Here is a 22,263-nt window from a genome sequence, read left to right as displayed (position 1 = left end):
GTGACGTAATATAGTTTTCGCAAAGGCCTAACACATATTTATGTTTCTGTCAGTTCGAGGAATAAAATAGCTAAATTAAAACATTTTCTGTCAGTTATGATGATTGGATTTGGATCAAAGTGAAACATCTAAAACTTTTTCTTTCCAGCATCCAGAACACTTCAGCGGTCTAAGTGAGTGATGACGGAATTAACGCTGGCATGCAACAACTATCATAATTCAGATGGGATATATCAAATGTTTAAGTTTATTAATTTAATTGAAAAAAATCGAAAAGAAGTTTGATAATTCCCAAACGAATTATCTGTTTGTTTATGTGTATTGAAAGGTCATTAATAGCATTTATTAAGAAATATGTAGGCTGAAATCTAACTGAATAGCCTCATAACGTACACATGATAAAATGATTAGACCCGAGTTGACTGTCAGGTGATGATCATATATCAGATAGAATGGTGAGAGAACGGGTAGGTGTATAACATATGCAATATTTTTTTAAATTTATTTTGTAGCTTTTACTGACTCGGTGTTAGATAATCTACTATCGTAGGTCATGCCATGTAGACGCATTTCTCATGTAGCAGTAGGGATATTATTACATACATACATAGCTCCCGAATAATTATCAACAATGGATGTACATAATGTTTAAACATAAAGTCACATAAATAGACTACCAGGTAAGAATCGCATTCATCATCTCTTTCTACAAACTGGCTATGATATTTCGTTGTTTTTACATATTTAGAATACAGGTTCTGAAACGCTCAGGATTAAGCAAATACCTCCTATACATCAACTCGACGGATCAAGGTTAAGAAGAGAAAAGTTGTAACACACACAGTGTGTAATACTAACCCATGGCTTTCAAGATGTCTGTAGACTTTAATGGCGGTTTAACATGTTATCCAATTATCTCCTATCACAAATGCTAACATAAATGTATATTTGATTTAACAAAAAAACTTTCCATTTATCCTTATTTAAAAAACCCTCTTATTGACTAGGGAATTTACTTATTAGATTGAAGAAGCAGATCCCAATATTGCTAGATTTAACTTCTTTAGCAATAGTCTCTTGGATTTAAAACATAACTATCGATTAACTTATGAATCTATTGTAAATTCAAGGTATACAAAGAACAAGTACGATTACCCTGAATATATGTTTGTAATTAAATTTAAGCTCAGGCAATATTTTAGCTGATAATGACGTTATACCATAAAACGTCTGAGATACTTGAGAACCGAAGAATGTGTTCAACCTGTCCTTTATGGAAGTAGGTGGGTAGGAGTGCCATACATATAAGATGGGTTGGGTTTGAGGGGCCATGTATAAATCTACAAGGAATTAAAATGCAAATTGAAACAAGTGTAATGAAAATAGTATAAGATTTTATTAACATCGTGTATTATCCTACATTACAACTTTTATACGTTCTAGAAGTTTGTACACGTGTGCATATGTACATATCTTTGATTGAGAATAAGCTGGTGTAAAATGACTGCACAATTAAAATGAACGCAAGTAATGATAATAAAAAGACTAAAAAAATCCAACAAAAGAAACAAACAAATAAAAGCACACGCCCTAAAACAAAAATTTAAATGGAGATTTATATGTAGGAACGGGAGTTCCGACGAAGCTTTTCATTTATTTGGAAAAAAAAATCTTTGAATTGGTATTCTGAGCAAGTGTAGCTGCAAAGTTGGAAGCTTGTTACGACCATTTTCATTGGTGTAAAACCCAGGGCTGCCACAACATTCCGTTGTTACATAGCTTTTGATTGCCTGATTGGTAGCAAAATAGTTTTAAAAGAAAAGAGTTTGAATAATCAAAATCGCAAGGCACTTTAAAGAATGCCATGTCGATTGTAATTTTTGTACATGTTAAAACAAAATAAAGTTTTCCACGAAGGTCGTAAAACTGAATAAATGAATAAACGGATATTCAATAAATTTAATATGCTGGTAGAAGAAAGAGACAGCTATGTGGGATTCCGAACTATTAGTGGAGGATATGTTAGTTCACACAAAGCAGAGTAGACGTTTAAGTGTCTAATGAGCAGCGCGACAAAATTAACAACATTTAGCGAACACATTCAGTCGAAGGCGGACTATTTTGTTTTTACTTCTAGAAAATAAATCATGCGACAATAAAGAATACCACAAAGTTGACATGAATGACGGTGTTATAGAAAAACCAAACGTTCAGAATCTTATTTTTTCAAAGAAATATGCTGTTAAATCCGTGAATAATAGTTGCATACAATATATACGACATCATTGATGCTTTAACAATATGAATTATATTGAAAAGAACTATTGCCATTCATAATATTTCCAAGCATGATATAAATATAAAATAATGTAACCACAAATTTCCATATCTGTAGTGAATATAAAGCATTAAACGCAATTTTTTGGTATGACAAAAAAAAACAATTATTGTATTTCTTGCTATTTTGAAATTTAGATAAACTATGGTGAATTAACGCTGTGATGTACCATGAACCTCCCTGGAAATATGACGTATTGACAGATAATATTATCAGACATAAATAAACAGCTGTAATTAATCATACTTGGTTCAATAAAATATCAACAGGTTATAAACGTCTCATTTAAAAAGTTTTTGAATTTATAATTAATTAGAATTAAGGAGTTTAAATTCTTAGGTCTGAATACGACTGATGACATTTTTCACTACAAGTTATGTTAGTTTCCTATCTTTTTTGTTCGCTGTCAATACGACGTGCGACACCCTATCACGATACTCTCTATGTATATTACATTAACAGTGAATATAGGTGTAACTGACTTTGTGTAGCAGGTGGGCATACATCTGCCTGCTATACTTGTACCAAGATCAAAAATGTTTCCATCCAATATAACGTAATTACCATCCAAATAATATCAAAATATATCTATTTACCAATAAACTTGATGCAGTATTGATTCAAATCGATCAATGAATATTAATAATCATGAAGAATTATTTTCCACCGCCGACATAAACAATATTTATATCATTTGGACAAAATAATGATAAATTGTGTATATAAATGTCTAATTTGCACAAAAAATAGTTATAAAATAATATGTGTTGCTATTGGTACCAATCAGTACCTCATTCCTTATAAAGCAGAGCGCCATGGATGTATTTTTATCGAAATTCAATCAATATTGTATTAAATACCCTTATTCTGAAGTAAAATAAGAACTATTCAATGATGATCATAGTGTTAGGCAAGTAACTATGTTACTGGAAAATACTAATTTGTCTTTTCCTGTTTTAAATAGAAAACAATTACCATTTGTTATCGGTGTAACACCTTTACGAGATATGGACTAGGTATACCTTATGATGTTGGCGTTGCATGTCATCCGCTGGATTATGTCAGGAACTCTGACTAATCATCATCAATTCCGGCCAAACATCCATCAGGCAATTAATTCTCCAATCATCATAGCTATTTGCTTTTAAGTAATTTTCTACCCGACAGCTCGTTTCCTTTCGCAATTTATTGTAGATATGGTTAAATTGGATATCAAATTCAATTTTATGTGCACGCAAGAAACAATTTTGGATCCAAGGATCTGACGACCGTTAAGAACGCACACTTTAGTAGATGATGCAATATGCGTTAAAAGTATAATTATGAGGACGTACATGTGGCGGTCAACGTGCTTCTAATATAAAATATTTTTTTTTACTAAACAAGGTTATGTAATATTTTACGACTATGTTTTGGGGAGAAGTGGACATTTAAAAGTTATCTTGCTAAAATAAACAAGAGCCTATTTAGACAATCGGCTATAGCAAATATTGGATGAAATATATCGAATACACTGACGATAATTAACGTATGTGTCTACTACTACACGACGAGTACCAACGTTTATGTAGTTATACACATTTGTCGTTCCATGTGTATTATTAAAACTAACCTGGAAACAGTAATGACTTATAACCTTTGTGTTACATCAAGCGGCATAATGTTAAACATGAACCAGGAACTTGTTACATGTATGTTGTATTAACTAACCTAACCCTTTGTAAATAGAAACAAAGAAAAACATCAAACGATTCATTCCGTAAATTATGTTTGCGTGTCAAACCTTAGGAATGGATACAAAATAACGTTTATGTTATAAACTTTAAACTTAAAATCGCTGCTATTTAATAATTACTACTTCGGACCACTTAACGGTTTTTTTTAAATAATTTTTTCGAAGCTTACCGAAATAAAGGTGAAATAATATCCAATATTTTAGTTGATCGAGTTCAGCATAACTTTTCTGTGCCTGTAAAGCAGTCCAAAGTCCGTCACGAGCGCACGTGAAGTCTATTTAAGAAGGAGGGGGATCACAGTCCCTTAACACATGTATCACACGGTAGCGGGCCTATCTCATCACGGATTCAGCAGCTGGAAGGCGCTCCGCGTTGCATCATCATCACCGTCGAGTCGTGAAATGGTCCTTCTGACTCCGCGTGGGCGTTCTTATAATCAACACCTAGGTAACGTCCGCGGGAACCTCACAAACCACCAATCAAAACACTTCTTGATATACGGTAACCTGGGTGGGCTCTGGTGCGTGCTCTGATGGGTGCACGTTAGGCATACTTATATGGTACTTATATTTAATATACTACACAACTACATATGTTATAGTACGAATAATCCCGCCGTTCTAGTAATCGCGTATTTGTTGATAAAGGGATGGAGTTCAGACGTTTATTGGCCCAATCCTTATATAAATGACGATTTAACGGCAGATTAATTAGAATTACATATATTGTACGAGTGTTACTTGTTCGTATATATTTTTTGTAAACATAACAATTAATTTACATTAAACTTACACTACATTTTACCAATCAAAACACATGCAATTTTCTTGTCATTCACGATTAATCAATGCACGTGAAAACTTTAAGTGTCCGTGTGTATTCGATTGTGTGTCCCCGTTCGTACCGCGATGGTCCAGTGAATATTTTCCATATGCATTGATCGTCAGCATTCGTAATAATAAAAGGGATTTCTTTGTTGTTTTATTTTCCTATCGATACTTCGCATTAATTTGATCACTGTTCGGTCGTCTGTCATAAGTAATGCCTCTATATCCTTCCATTTCTATGATTTAAATCTTCTATAATATTCTAAAACACACGTTTTGAAAAATAATTATGAGATTTTTTGTGATATTTTGTTCCTGATTCCAATATTTAGACAGCTGGAAACTCGGTTGTATATTGATACTGTTATAGATATAATGTGATACCAACATGTACGGTTTGATTTGGTAAAATTTGATTTTCTTTCTCAAATCCACCACTTTGATTGAAATCGCGTTGTATATTTTGTACAATCGTCTGTCTTTTAGCTCATGTTTTAATGTCCATTGGCAGTTAGTCGATGCTGTACCTGAGCTTATGACCTGGTGGCGATGTCTAGGTAGATCCTTTTTATATGATTAGTTAGCAATACTGACACTAATGTGATTACCACATTGTCTTTTATATATTTTTTATTGATTGATATGCTCTTCAAAACACGTATATATATATATATATATATTGGTCATTTTAGTCGCGTGTAGATGAGAGACCCCGTATTAGTTTGTGAATGAACGTTCAGGACAATGATAACTTAGTACACATTAAAGGCAACAGACAACTAAATGAAAAGTAGACCTTCCATATATTATAGATATAATAGTCACTGTGTATGAAAGATTGAGCTCCGGATATACTTTTGTCACTGGTTGGATGGTTAATTATGAATTTCCAAAGTGGTAAAATATATTAACATGTACGTATCCATCCCTATGCAATAATGATATGAATTTCCAAATTGAAAAACTTAAGTTCAATTTATCAAATTTGATAATGAATAGGTAAATTCATTAGACTTTCATGCTTTTTAGTGCATACCTGCACTTTTTTTTCAATGGCTACCTTGTTGGGAGGTTAAGGACCTCTATTTTCTATCCAGTGTTTATGAGAACCTATACTTACTTGAATTAATACAACAGTTGTAACAGTACATTCCATTAACACTGCGGTCTATGGAAATCATTTAATTGGTAGGTCTCTAAAGTGTTGCTGATTTTCTAAACAGCACAAAAGAGAAAATACAACGTAAACTGAAGTTACCTACTAACGTCATACGTTGACGTCGTCAACAGCAGTTAGAGTATTATATTTGGCAATGGCAGGAATATTAGTAACCTACATATACATACAAAATAAGATGCAAAGATCGCCTCGATAAGTGTTTGGACGTCATTCCAATACAACGATGTCATTATCACCTTTTTCTAGTGAGATAATAAAGGTTTATATGGTTTTGTACAGAAGGAAAACGTGGCTTCATTTCTTTCTCTAAACTGTCGTTAGACGTCTATTATTGACTTACCTTCACAGATATACAACATTCTAATTACCGCGTACTTTATGGGTGACGAATAAAAGCGATATATACCTATATATTTATGCCATAGCTACGCATGTGTCACAATGGAAAACAATCATGTGATAAACTCCATAACAGTTGGTCAACTCCTACATTTCTTGGTTCTGATAGGCTTACAATTTCAGACTATTTTCACGGCGTATTGTCTTTGAAATAGCATTGTATAACAGTTAGTTTATAATACAGAGTATTAAACTACGGAATATGGGTTATTTGATTAAGCCAATTTAGCCACAATGTCTTATGGCGGAACGATATTATGACGCAGTGTATAGTGGCAAGTGTGCCTGCATGTAGACGAGGAATAGAGTTAAGCAAGCATGTATGAGCAAAAGAATCACTACAATTGATACAATAAGCCAAGCTGATGCTTTAAATAAATACAATAGCCTACATGTTATCATCGATACTCCAGGGCTTCCGATCATTTACGATCTCTACACCCCTGGACTAGAGATTGTAAGTGATCGGAAGCCATGGAGTATCGAGGATGCCTACGTGCATAACTTGATGAATGAAAAGTTTTATATAGAGGATAAAGGTAAAGATTTTTCATTGATACCTATTGAAATCTTTGTAACGGAAACGGCGCTGTTTTCTTGTTTGTCTTAAACGTCATTTTCGCTACATCTCCATTTTCAATCATTCATACTTATCGCGATTTGTTTTTAGTAGTCCCTCTTCATGTGACAAAGCAACCTGAAGGTGTAATCACACAACAATGTTTGTAAAAATGGCGTACCTATATTTCATTGAATAAATGATATAACCATACTTACGTATTCTGTCCATTTTGCGCTCTATGATGATTACCTACCTACACTTTGTTAAAATCGGTTTTGTGGTAGGATTACGTTAACATTAGTAGTTGTTACGTCAATCAGTACCATGAGGGTTTCCCTACAAATTGTCTGGTCTATCATAATCCTTAATCACTCTATTGATCAGGGTCTGGCCTGGTGGAAACAGCAGGGCATTCAACATAGTTCCGTGTCACTTCAAACAGTGTCCGTACTTCGCATACCTGTCTAGGCTTTCAAATTACATTGTAAATAATGTCCGGAGCGTTACGTCTGCTATCCTTTGCTTTTGACGTTTTTGTTTGGAGGGGGAAGTACATGCTATTACTGTTTAATGGTTAAAACGAGGAAGTCCTGATTCTGGGTGAAGAGCATGTCAGTCATAAAACCATCCCCTCTATCGCTGTCGTCTGCTCCTGATCATAGCCATTTTATGTGTGATAGATCTACATGTAACTACATCATACCCGTAGGAGGACTGGTGGCCATCGAAATTCGTGGATACAATCACCAGAGTTAGTTTGATTAACTCACACATTTTAGTTTTAAGTATCGTAAAATCGAACGTAGATGACAGATTAACTTATATTTAGTAAAGTAGGTGGATACATTAAACCAACTTTTTTGTGGCGGTCAAATTCCGCGTTTTCAGTCGTACTACCTTTTCGTGGAGATTATTTTTCCCGTTTTCAGCCGCACTACTTTTCGTGGCGATTACTTTTCTGGAGCTTACTTTCGCGATTCATAGTTAAAATGGACAATTGTAGTTGTAATTGTAATTGAAACTTTTTCGCGGAGATTTATTTTCGCGAATTCTAATCATGGAAGCAAGCACGCGAAATTTAATCGTACGTTAAAATAAGTTTGTTTACAGTTTTCCACATTGTATGTCAAAGATACATACTCCCACATGTTCCACATAATGTCCAGACTGATGGACGATTCACTTTTAACCGGTTTCAAAATTGGATTCATTTCTATTTTTGCTCGATATCTGGAGCAGGCGTATATTCGTGTTTTATCATTTCAAATTCTTATTACGTAGTTTTGTCAAACAAAATTTGAACTATATGCATCAAATTGACATTTACACACCTATATTTGAGTTTTAAACATTCAAGTTATATTCGCTATAAATGGCCAAACATTTTGATATGCGATTTATCGTCGGTAATCTATGAACCCCAAGTTTTGCCGAATTAAGGTATGGAAATTATTCAAAGGCGAGAAAACTCTTTATAAGCATTTGCAACAACACATCATTTAAGCGTTGTAATAGTTATTACTTTTATGCTTTATATAAGCTTAGATGAAAAACACATATGAAGAAGTCAGTTTTAATTACTTATATCAATGTACAAGGAGAAATGAAATGGTCGACCACAATTTGTCCTCTTGGTATGACCGCGTGTACCCAAATTCATTGCAATGTAGATTTAAACATAAAGATCGTGGGTGTTCAATTTAACAAGAATGCCACATATAACTTTATTTAAAGGGTAATTAATTTTAATATGATAATAAAAATACTACTGATCTAACCAATGGGTGTCTTGATATGTCCTCGACATTCTAATATGATTTGTTAAGTTAAAAAATAAGTCTAGAATAATGTCCAGAATCGATATCTAAAGTGGATTGATATCTTATTTACAATACATTGTCTAACACCGTGTGTAGTTACAAACAAATAAACGGGTAGACAAATATCAAATCATTACATTTATAGTAAATCGCGGTAAAAAATGTAGAATAAATCAGAAACATGCTTGTTTACAAATATGACAACATAGAAGTACTCCTGACCTGTCACCAACGTAAATAATGATTCTACTTCTCACGCTGTCCTGATAATTTCCAATAACGTAAATCATCAAAAACAATCGTGTATTTTAAATGTAAACTTATCTGTATAATTGATAACAATATTATAGCAACATGACAGCACTAGTAACATGACCAACGTTAAGAATTCTACTTCAGCAACTGTAAAATCACGTTGTCTTGACAATTTCCAATAACGTAAATCATCCAAAATAACCGTATTATCTAAATGTAAGCAATGTATAATAGCAACATGATTAAAAGTAATAGTAACCTGGCCAACGTGAAGAGACACGTGATCTGTGTGCACGCGTCTATATTGTATACCTAATTATATGTCCAATTATCTCTTTATGTTGTTGACATGATCACAAAGAGGGACAGTTGTGTAAGAAAATATCTAACAAATTAAAATTGGATACAGTCGAATAAAAGAATATCGAGCAACATGTGAAAACGTGGGACCGTCGTAAAACATAACATCAAGCAACAGGTGAAAAAATGGGACAGTCGTAAAATAAAACATCAAGTAACAGGTGAAAAGTGAGACAGTCGTGGGATCAAACATCAAGCAACTGATCGAAAGGGGACAATCGTAAACTAAAATAAAAAGGTCCATTTCTATTGACTCCCAAAGATATGCGAAGTGTGTTTATTTTAGGAAGATATGGATTACTCTTATGAAAGTCAATAGCTTCACCACATCAGTGTTAATTATCTACGATTCCATTTATTCTTGAAATTAGATAATACCAAAGATGATTAAAATGAATAGTCTAAAATAGGGTTCAGTGATCCAGTATAACGAAAGTCACTATGAGATACTTTAAAGTACATACACTATAGTTACGGGTTATCCAGTGCCCAGTACTAAGCCTTTAGCACGTATTTACTAGTAATCGGATAGTAGCCTTTCCAGCAACAGGATCTGATTGTGTTGTAGGCGATCTATGTTAAAGTTGATAGCATCAACCACAAAGTGGTCCAAGGGTTATCAAGTTCATTCATTTTGCCAAGAGTTCGTCGCCACATCAATCAAAGAACTAAATATATTATAAAAAAGAGGTTATTTTAAAGGCTACTGTTGAATCTAATGCAGTTAAACTTCCACAATGGTATGTTAACGTCGAGATGAGTGGAATTCTACATCTTTTTATATGTCAAGAGCGAGATTTGTGACACTAGCGTTTTGAGTTTTGTTAGTAAAGGTATCCATTTACATAACGTTTCGTATGTGTCATTAGTATTAGTTTCCTGTGGGTGTTCCTATCTAATGCGACATCAGTTTGAAGTCAGAAACATTACGTTTTGTTTTTATTTTATCAAAACAACGGTTTTGTATAGCTTTATGTCAATAAAACTTCTTATTTGTTCATTTCAATTTTTAAAATCAAGTGTCATGCATACTTATGAAAATGTCGGAAAACTGTATTCTATGGCTTGTTAGAATTTATTTTGTCTTTTTATTTCGTCCTTAGGAGTGTATTTTGGACGACTGTATGTGTGATTATACATTCTCGAGTCCTTAGTACTATTTCTGTCTCTTATGAATCTTTAATACAGTGTCGTATACGGCAAGGACGAATTGTGATTGGTTAGGGTCGAACACGTAAAATATCCACAATATATTACTTTACACATCTTTATATCTTATCTCCTATTTTTGCATCGTAATAACGCAGAAAAAAATGGATAGAACCTTCGCATTGGAAAACGTAAACAAATGATCAAATGGACATTAAGTGTCTGTCGATCTGTATTTCAAGAAGTGGCCATTTGATAGCTAAATACTCATTGAGGTCACCTGGAAGTTAAACACAATGTTTTTAAAACTATGAATAACATCAGAAAGATTAACACTTTAACACTGTAAAAACACTAAAAATATCATAACATTCTGGTCAGTAGAGGATATTGGCAGCTGACAGTTTACATTACATATTTTGACCGACCCTTGAATTTTGATGTTGCATACTTTTTATCGATTATGTGGCTTTGTCAACGCTCTCGGTCATCGTTGTAGATTCTACTAAGGCGTTATAACACCATATGGACCGATTCAGAGATCCTTAATTTCTATCATAGATATGTAGAACCTTTGAAAATATCAAAAGCATTATCCGATTTTTATAACAATAACAGGAAGAACAATTGCTACAGGACACCATCCCGAAAGACTCAACGTTTGGGTAATGACGTCACAGAAGATACATTGATTCGATGTTTCTAAAATTGGAAAAACCGAGTCGATATGCTGTATATCGAACATCACATGACAATGTATTAACAAATTGGAAAAGAGGAAAAATCAGAGCATAACTAATATTTATCAATAATGACCTATGTTGAGGTCCATATGGTGTTATAATGCCTAGGTAGAATTAAATAGTAACCAAGGGCGTAGTCATGTTACCACGTATTAACCAAGGAGAATAGGTGGAAATCAAGGCATATCTGTTATTAAAAAGTATCTATACATATAATAATAACAGGAATAACGATGGTTTCATGACACCACCCTGAAAAACTTAAAAAAGTATACAAATAATATTTATCTATCGTATTGCATGAGTAGCCATGTAATACGGCTCCGGTTTATTGCGTGGGATAAACCAGTGTCAAACCGTAGGTATAAGCGTAACATTGTCCACTATCCCTGTTCTTTATTTGACGATTTAAATGATAATTTCATTACTATGTTTTTCTTTAATATTGCTTTTATAAAACATCGTGCTATAGCACGTGAGATAAATGACAATGCATAATTAACGTCATCATTAATTACATAATGAGTTATGTCTGACGCATTAACGTTATATCAGATCGGAAGTCAAAACCGTTGAATAAATATAACGTCAGTAAAGGTAATTTAGAGTTAATAATCTATAAGATAACTTTTAGCCATTTATGTAAATATTACCATATATCTATATAAGCCAAATATGGCTTTTCAATGATGTTGGACTGATGAGATACTGATGAGAAGATATTATATAACAAATTATCCAAATTGAAATATTAATTATATGATTATGTTATTTCGGAAATGATTCTGGAGTCACTTCTGACATGATAAATCTGCTTTTATCAACAGTGATATATTAGACTGATACAGTGTGTTTATAAGTCAGGTAAAACTCTATCGTAAGACTCCGTCTGTATGTCTGTCTGTGTGTCTTTTACTTTGTAGACGATAACTTAATGATGGGCTAATTGATTGTGTCCATACTTCATATGTGGTTACATTATGATATAATTTCAGATCAAATGTCAACTAAAAAGGTAATTTCTATTAAAGTGTGTCATTGCCATGCTATGGTTCCATAGGCTACCTTCAGACATAATTGATGGATTTTGTTGAAACTTCTTATAGTTGTAATAATTATGAAGTAATTCAGGCTGACATTGAAATGGTGAACTGGAAAGATTACTGTCCTTAAACATCTTTTTCTGACAATTGTTGTTTTCTTAACAATTTGTTAGTGAAATATTGATTGATTTTAATTCATCCTCTTTCTCATGGCGAACAAAACATAAATGCATTTATGCATCTACACACTTAAAAGTAACAACTTAACAACAATATTGAATTAATAAGGCCGTCTTCACATAGGGTGACAGGATATTTATTAAATCAACAGCAAATGATAATCCAATATATTACATGACAAAACTTATGTGAAATACATATAAAACAATATTTGCTTCAAGAATTACTAAACAAAAATAGCCAATGTTGGGTTTACAAAGTAGAAACCGCCAAAAAGACATTGAAAAATGTCTTTCCCACATAATTCAAAACAGGTTAAAACTGTTGATGCAGCAAAAATACATTATGGCTGACTGACGCTTAGGGTTCTGATAAAATATTTGGGGTTTTTGGACCCCCTTCGGACACATTGACCAATCAAATGCCCCTCCTCTATCACCAAGGGGCATTACTTGTACTGTAACATATGTAAACTACTCTAATTAGTCTATATGCTAAAGAAAAGGACATTATAAACACAAACAAATTCTTACAAAAATATAATAAAATGAAACTTGTATTGGTGTTTCCGATGCATGAATTAAGCTAACTATTTAGCTGCCTTTTAGTTGATTTGAGGGTTAAGTTCAAGGTCAAGGTCAATGTTTCTATTTATAAAACTCATTGTCGTAATTCTGGTGGCATCATGTCTTCGACTTCGGCCATATTGGATACATTTTAAAAGAAAACATCTATGTTTTTGAAATTCATGATTGCCAGGTTAAGGCAACCATATCTAATTTTAGAAAATCATTGTCTGTAATCACGTGGCCTCCATTCTCAATCAATTTTCACCGTACAGCTTGTAGCTACAAATAGTTTGGGGCTAGTTGGAGTTTATTATTGTCAGGTCAAGATTAAGGTCAATGTAGAAGCTTGAGGAATATATTGGTTTAGCAATTTTCAGAATCCTTGCTTCAACGACGTAGGGATTGAACGTACTAGTCCAACGTTTATCAATGTAAATTACACATGACTGTAAGCATAATTCGTTATACATAAATACAAATAGTTTGTATGTATGAATCTTTACGTTATAACTTTGAATGCATTGAAAGTGTGTTTGTTGAAAACGGGATTTACTAATTTTGTACAATAAGAAAGATACAGATACACATTAATAAAAAGGTACAGTATATTGTTAATGCAATTATTTAAATTAATGACAAGGTTCCATACTTTAAAGGCCCACTATGTTTTCGAACCAATAAGACTTATAACTTCAGAATATTTATATTCTTGCCCTAAAAGGAAGTTACAACATCTAACAAATACAAGATTCCCTGTTTATGATAAAAAATTAAGGTTCATCTCACTGTTTTTGCACTTGACGTTGTGATAGCACCGCGTTATGAAAATTAACATTTAACCTTTATTCAGTGAAATAGTAAGTTTTTGATAAGGGTGGTATGTAATATTGCAAACTCTGGAAAATTTTTAGACTCGCTTTACATCTACATCAAACTTTTTTCCCCGGTTTATGTATGTATGTTATGGAGATAAGCCGTAAACTGTTCAATATGTGGGAGAGAGAACTGTATCAAGGCCCGTCACATATAAGACAATTTAAGGTAACATATGTGACAGTTACAGGTAATGTTCCATAGTTTGGGAGTTAAAGTACAGAGACGTAACAACTGTAGGTGACATCACAACTATGTTTTAAGTATCTATAAATGCCTCGTTGTGTTTATGTAATACACTTGTGTTCCGTATTTTTGTGTAAATCATTATATATGGGGTACGGACCAGACAAGAATGACCAATGGGATGTATGAAATATTTACACTGTGTTTGCCATTACATCTTAATTACAAAGAGAATATTTATCTTTTTTTCTTACTGTTTTTCATCATATAAATGAACAGTTTATAAACCCCTTTAAGTAATGTACGTCCATTGCTAAACTTGGTATAATATAAAGCATCCTAAGTAATTATATATGTGTTCAGATCATATTTTGCATTTGATCTAAACTGTGAATGTATTTTGATTGTTTATGACTAATGAAAAAATCTTTAGTCTCTTTAGTATATAATCAAAACATAATTGTCACTTATAAAAACGAAACTGAATACCGTCTACAAGTAAATTATATTGAAACAATGGCAATATGGCTGTCTTTATTGATAAATATGAACTCAATGACTCGTCAATCCATTAAACAAACCATGCTCGGTGATATTATGCGTGCCGTTGCACGTCTAAGTTAGGAATACTAGAAATAGCTTCAGTATGGACCATTTTAATGGCTGTAACTCACAAATGGACTTGTCAATGGACTCTGTCACCAGTGTTGTCAGGACCAAAGGACGTTCATATCACCCATTTCTGACCATTAAAATGTTTTATTTGTCGAAAGGATCTGTTATGGACAGTAGTACACATGAATATTAAACTGTTCATCCATCAGATTCCATGTAATTTACTGACCTAGTATGTTCGGTCATTACGTTTTACACCTGTTCTTTGTTCCGTTATTACTCTCTATGGAGTCATAGACCCGTACATAACTCATAGCAGAGACATATCGGGCAGGTGGACTTGCGTTATTGCATGTTCTCAATTTTTTTCAGAACTGATTGCGATTCTATGAAGCGAATGTTTTTCCCTGTCAAAACAAAATAACAGTCAAGGCCGTACAGTTCATTGACAAATGACTTATAACCAATAAAGCAATACACCGACAAAAATATCTAAAAAAAAAATAAAAAATAAAAATTAAAAAAAAAAAAAAAAAAAAAAAGAGAGAGAGAGAGAAGAAACAAACAAAAACAACAAAGCAACACAATAGCGATTGACTTTTAAATAACTTACAAAATGTATTAATCGTGGTTTTATTCATTGTAATATCTAAACAGTTGATGTGTAACAGTTGTTTAAAGACGAAAGAAACATTAGATTATAACACATCAAAACTAGAGAAAATTTGAGATTGTTGCGTCGTCAAAATCCATTTGAGTTATTTATTGATGCATGTAAAAGTATGAAGAAATATTCCATAGCTAACAGAAATGGAAACCTATTAATTACAGAGTACATATGGAAGAATAGAATGAAGCATTTAAATTCAAAACCATTTCCAAAGTAAGAAAACTCTTTCAAAACAACGGATATAAAGTTTCGAACAAATTGAAAGAATCACAGTATCAATGGAAATAAAAATATATTAATATAGCGAACTATCGAAGGCGTTGTCTGCATCGAAATCCAGTTTAACTTATATGCATCAGTGGATATTGAAGTAATATACTTTTTCACTGCCCAATTCGAAATATTCTCCCACAAAATAATCATCCGATACATGTTATCAGTAATACAGTGTATCGTTTCAGTTATATGTAGGTGTTCAAAAGAGAATGCTGCACATTTGTAATTTTTGTCACACGGATAAAGTTTCATTGATGAAAACTTACTTCAAATCATCAGAAATAATAGATGTATGTATATGTTTGTTTGCCTGTTTAATTATGTTTAAGGTTTTAAGACACCGCTTAAACTAGTGATATTTTGTTTGCCTAAATATCACGTCTTTGGTATACTTGAACATGACTTAGTTGATATAAAATGTTTATGCATCCGTCCCGACCTTAGCCTTTATTGTTGACACTTGGATTGTTTTGTTGTCAATTTTAGCAATATATGCAAAAAATGTACATATCAGTTCTGCAAGTCCACAGCGTCTCATTACTTTTACTAATAAATTTGACTGGATTCGACTTCACAAAGGCATCCACATAGAGTTTTTATGACCTTGTCATAGAAGTGGCGGTTGTAGATTATTACATGCAATTGCTACCAATGTAGATATTTCATGTTATAAAGTCATCTGAACAAAGTAGGAATAATGTTTTAATAAAAAAGGTTAATTTTAAGAGTTTGAGTGCATTTAAAAAATCTGTATGTTTTGTCCCAAAAAGCCATGTTCAGCGTTCTTAAAATTATAATAGACGTATTTCAGATGAGTGAAATGCCTTCCTATTATATAGTATAGGCATACAAAAAATCACTAGTTTAAACGGGGTCTCAAACCTTAAAACCTTAACGCAGCTGGGGTAATAGCCTCCCCATGTATATAATGTGTTTGGCGTGTTCCTGTCTGTATGTTTGGAAGGCTGTGGTATGTTCGTGATGTGTTTCCTGATAATAGTTGACCTATTCCCTTTCGATAGTGCTATTGCACACGGTCACACGATCAACGGGCAAACCAGTCGTCCTACTCCCGGTATTGCTGAGCACGAAACATGCGCATAAGGTACCACTTTAATAGATTATGGCGTGTCGGCAAGGAAACATGACCTAGAGTCTTTATTACAAGGGCGAAAGCTCTATCTAAGGCCAAACCTGAGGTGATAGCGTGAGGAAAAAGAGTAAGAAAGAGTAAAAAACATCAAATCCCAAACTTAGCAGTCATTTGCAATCACAGGGACATGGCACGAATTTCTAACACACAACATTTATACTTACAATGTATTATTGTATCAAGGGTATGACTCAACGGTAGAGAAAAATCGACATATATTCTTAATCCATGATTTTTTAAAGTCTCTTTGCAATATATATCAGTGACGAATATCTGACCTTAAGGAGGTATCTTTCCAATGAGGAACACAATTGGCCAAGTATTTATCAAGCTAGGGCTTGATGATAAGGGAAATATATCAAAAAGGCTAGGTAGACATAGCTCACTAACTTTATATTAACCAACACCGCCATGTCCATTTTGTTCGGAACCCTTTATGCATTCATTATATATATAATCGAGAAGAGTTCCGAAGAAAAAATGAACATGGCGGTATGGGTTGAAGTGTTTTCAATGATTTCGCATAGGAAAACTATCAAATATTCTAACTATTCTGATTGTTGTTGCATTTACACCATATATGCGTCTAAGGTACTAATGAATACAGTAGCTATCTTGACAGAACCGAAGTACGAGGTGTGACTTTTTTCATCTACTCTCCTCAATTTAACATTGACCTTCAACAAATGTGTTTAACACAGTCTGCATAGCTATCAGGGCTGATTTCCTAAAATAGATATTTATATCTACACTCTAAGACTTGAGCAAAGGTCACTTGGTTTGGATAGGTGTCCATGGCTACAACTCAGTCAGACACATATATTATTAGGAATGGCGGGATCATTAACAATAAGGGAAATTGTAAGCTTTGTTAAAATGTATGACTCAAGGGTATGACTCAACGGTAGAGAAAAATCGACATATATTCTTAATCCATGATTTTTTAAAGTCTCTTTGCAATATATATCAGTGACGAATACCTGACCTTAAGGAGGTATCTTTCCAATGAGGAACACAATTGGCCAAGTATTTATCAAGCTAGGGCCTGATGATAAGGGAAATATATCAAAAAGGCTAGGTAGACATAGCTCACTAACTTTATATTGACCAACACCGCCATGTCCATTTTGTTCGGAACCCTTTATGCATTCATTATATATATAATCGAGAAGAGTTCCGAAGAAAAAATGAACATGGCGGTATGGGTTAAAGTGTTTTCAATGATTTCGCATAGGAAAAATATCAAATATTCTAACTATTCTGATTGTTGTTGCATTTACACCATATATGCGTCTAAGGTACTAATGAATACAGTAGCTATCTTGACAGAACCGAAGTACGAGGTGTGACTTTTGTCATCTACTCTCCTCAATTTAACATTGACCTTCAACAAATGTGTTTAACACAGTCTGCATAGCTATCAGGGCTGATTTCCTAAAATAGATATTTATATCTACACTATCATCAATCAATACTTTCGAAATATCTAAGACTTGAGCAAAGGTCGCTTGGTTTGGATAGGTATCCATGGTTACTACTCAGTCAGACACATATATTATTAGGAATGGCGGGATCATTAACAATAAGAGAAATTGTTAGCTTTGTTAAAATGTATGTTGTTTTGGATATTACCTTATTAATGTTGCATCACACAAAAATTCAATACATATCAAATAGAATATACCTGTGATAACAATTAATGCCCAGTTGGGGTCTAATTGCTCGAAGATTAATGATATCGAGTAAAACAACAATAATCACAATGCTATTCATGCTTTATAATTTTATAATTATCATGTCTTTTGTGACTAATTTCATTTTCGTTTTGGTATTGAGTGTCAATAGGCCATTTAAACAGTTCTGTCGATATCCCTATCAATATGATTGATGAAACGTTCATGACAAGATCCCTTTTGAGCAGTAATAGCACTTATCATTTCAAATACTCCGTTTATATGCTATTCCATATTCACAAACGTGCATATGTATATAACGAATATGAATGAATCAACATTTGTATTAGATATCATGCAGTCATCCACTGGTAGCACATAACTAATTTTCGTTTAGAATATAAAAAAAATGAAGAAAAAAATGCTGTTAATACGATACTTTCTCCAAGACCGCTTGAATCAAGGCGAATTAATGAGATTCATTAATGTATGGGTCTTAAGCATGCGATGTTTGAGAAAAGAAAATCTCGCAAACGGTTTAAAAGTTTTCCTTGTATCGCTGTCTACCATATATATATATAGTTTTCATTCATTATTGTGTAAACAGATAAAATCTGAAATCTGAACGTCGTTCAGCTAAATCACGGTAGAGAGAACAGCTAATACAGGGATATTAACTGCATGTCTGATGAACCGCGATATGAATTATCGATAGATGAAGCCACGTCACTGCACTATGTCCAGCTACTTAAATGTACATTGAGAGTAATCCGCGCTGCTCTCGGAGAATAAGCGTTACAAACACGAGTATATCGCCTGTATATAGACACTTATTGCCTGGGTAACAAACACGGACTACTCAGACATGTAGACAACGTCCGGCAGGCCCATATCTACTAATGATCTATTGTCTTCATGGACGAGTTTCCGGACAAATCGGGTGATCACAAATCCATCGATCACTGACGACTATTAAAATGGCGTTCAACTAAAACGTCAAAACAACACAGAACAAAGCCTGCGATTGACCTTGGTGACGATAGTTGCGCATGATCAATGAGAACAGACGTTACATGTGTTTTTAAAGGGTCGATAACAAGCGCATGACCGGATGTTTCACATGGAATCGCATGTCCGTATCATGCCGATGTACAGAACTTATGATAACATATCTTAAACATTTGATCGGCTGAATAGATATTGCATTAAATAATTTTGTTTTCAAAATACAAAACTTATTTTAATACAACTGAATTAAAAAAGATTGCAACATTATTACTTCGCATATTTATTATTCTATAGTAATCTTGGTATGCAAGTAATTTATTATTTAAAAAGACAATATCATAACAAGGGCAGGACTATTTTAAGGACACAAAACACGAAAACACCGCTTAGTATAGATTTTTTAGTTAATGTTTCATTCATTGAACATTCTATGGAAATTTTAAGTGTTCATACTGACGTCGGTATGACTAATAATGTTTTATACGATGATTTGCCTGAGTTCAAACACCACAATGCCACAAATCTGTAAATCGAAAATAAAATATTATGAAAGTGTTATATATGTTGTGTTATGCTTTGAAGCAAGCTAAGAGAATTGTAACATAATTAGTATTTTCTTATGAAGTACCAATATCATATTACAATATGACCGCCGGCGCATTTTGAAGTTAACGACTTGTATATGCCCCATTGTAACCTCTTACATAGATTATGGGCAACATTTTTGCTGACACAATTGAATTGCTGAACATTATCCGACAGATATCGAGATTTAAACAATGTTTGACAGGCCATGGTATGGTACCGTCACCTCGCTATGGGAAAGCATTGACCGGTTAAACGCTGACACATATGGAAACGGCGTTAATTCAGTGAGGGACGGTACAAACCTTTCATCTATACAGCAATAACCATCGTGGTCAGCTCATCAAGGATATTAGTAACGTTACTGGACCTTCATGTAGGATAGGTAGCCTATGTATCACTAACAGTGGGTGGACAGTGTGGGAATTTATATAATGAATGTTCAGATCAATCTGTATAAACGACCCTTTCCGGCAAAAGCAAAGCAGTAGCTTAGTCGTTCTTAAGTGAGGAATAGAGGGATGAGACTGATCATACCGTTGTGACGTATCAAATCATAAAAGGCGATAATTTATATGCGATATACGATAACCTTCGGCTCGGGCACTATTCCATCCCTCGACAATACTATGAGGCAATAGTGCCCTCTCAACCAGGCCATAATAGATAAATATTAATTGGGTTTAAAATGATATAAAGTTATTTAATGAGACATCATAGGCAATACCTCCAAAACATAGTATATCAATCTCGTATTTTTACGCTGACAATTTTAGCAGCTTTCTTCTGACCTGTAAAAGTAGAACCTGACCGCCACCCGACCTACGATGTCTTCTAACCAACTGATGGACATCATATACATACATCAGTTCCCCATTGCTGATGTGGTGACAATGACCATGGTTCTCGTTGGGTTTTGTCAAGTTAGTTTAGTAATTGTTTCATCGGGATCGGAATACTGGTTATAAATCTTTATCAACATCATCAGCTCGCACCAGGTACTTCACACAACAACAACGCTATTTATACAGCTGAATGCAATATTTCTGAAGTCATAAAAATCTAAGACAGCAATGGTTAAAGTTGTTTTGGTATTTTAAAAGACTTACATTCAACTTGATAATGTCCTAATGTACGAACTTGATAGTTTACGTTATTAAGGAGATACTTTAAGAGGAAATCTTGTTTGATATTTAGTTTTGCGAAAAGAAATATTCCAAAATTAGAAAATGGGAATACTATTTAAATTAAGAAAATAAGGTTTTAATTGAATACTCAGTGTTTTCTAATCAAAGGCTGAGTTTAATTCAAAGAAAATACATATATTTGCCATAAAAATTACCATACACACAAAACCGCATCATATTATCATACATAAAACAGACATTTGTAGACTCCACATTCAGATAGTGTACCTTCAAAACTTAAGCGAAATATCATGCCTCTATTTCAAGAGATCTTACCTTGCGTGGAATGCTATGAGTCTGTCCGCTAGTTTCTCTTTACAGATAATTAACTCCTACCTAGGTATATCTCTAATCCTGCTCTCCTCTCATCCTAGCGAACACTTAACACTTTCAGGGTAAAAGAGGCTGCCTCACTGTTTCATCGCAACAGATATACTGGCATCACAATGTGCTGATGACGTCACACGTCCCCGTTTACCCTTGTTACTAATGAGATATCCAGTGTCCAGCCATCTCTGTCGCTAATTTAGATAAACAGATTACTGTTTACGTGGCTACGAACAAGTATGGCGTGCTTAAGTGCTAAAACAATTAAATTATTCACAAGCTGCCGTTACTTTGAACGATTGGTAGAATGTCTCTCCTGTTCCTAAGTAGTATCCACACATTTCTATCTATAACATCATCATTACAGACATAAACAACAATCAACATACATGTGGCTGGCATTATCAAATTAATATTTCCGTAAAATGTTATAAACATATCTGATATACATTTATGTTGAAATTGTGTGATATTCATAGGAATTAATTTGATTCTGTATAGATTCCAATTTCATTTTCTACGTTTAATGAGTGTGACTCTGAGGTATAT

The 22,263-nt window shown here is 33.6% G+C and overlaps 1 protein-coding gene across 2 annotated transcripts in view; it reads right to left on the bottom strand.

The window, feature by feature from the left end:
- Nucleotides 1-21,822, bottom strand: part of LOC138329496 (uncharacterized) — a 34,226-nt gene extending 12,404 nt beyond the window's left edge. Inside the window, exon 1 of one of the 2 annotated variants that reach the window (XM_069276519.1) lies at nt 21,664-21,822. The gene's annotated coding sequence lies outside the window, so the exon portion shown is untranslated. Of the gene's footprint in view, nt 1-4,243; nt 4,481-21,663 lie in introns of those variants that run through there. The other variant, XM_069276520.1, reaches the window with a different exon arrangement.
- Between the last annotated feature and the right edge of the window lie 441 nt (nt 21,823-22,263).

The sequence above is a fragment of the Argopecten irradians genome, chromosome 8, assembly GCF_041381155.1.
Source record: "Argopecten irradians isolate NY chromosome 8, Ai_NY, whole genome shotgun sequence".
In the NCBI taxonomy this organism is placed as follows: Eukaryota; Metazoa; Mollusca; class Bivalvia; order Pectinida; family Pectinidae; genus Argopecten; species Argopecten irradians.
The sequence above is the reverse complement of the archived record's forward strand: the minus strand, read 5'-3'. Positions and strand labels throughout refer to the sequence as shown.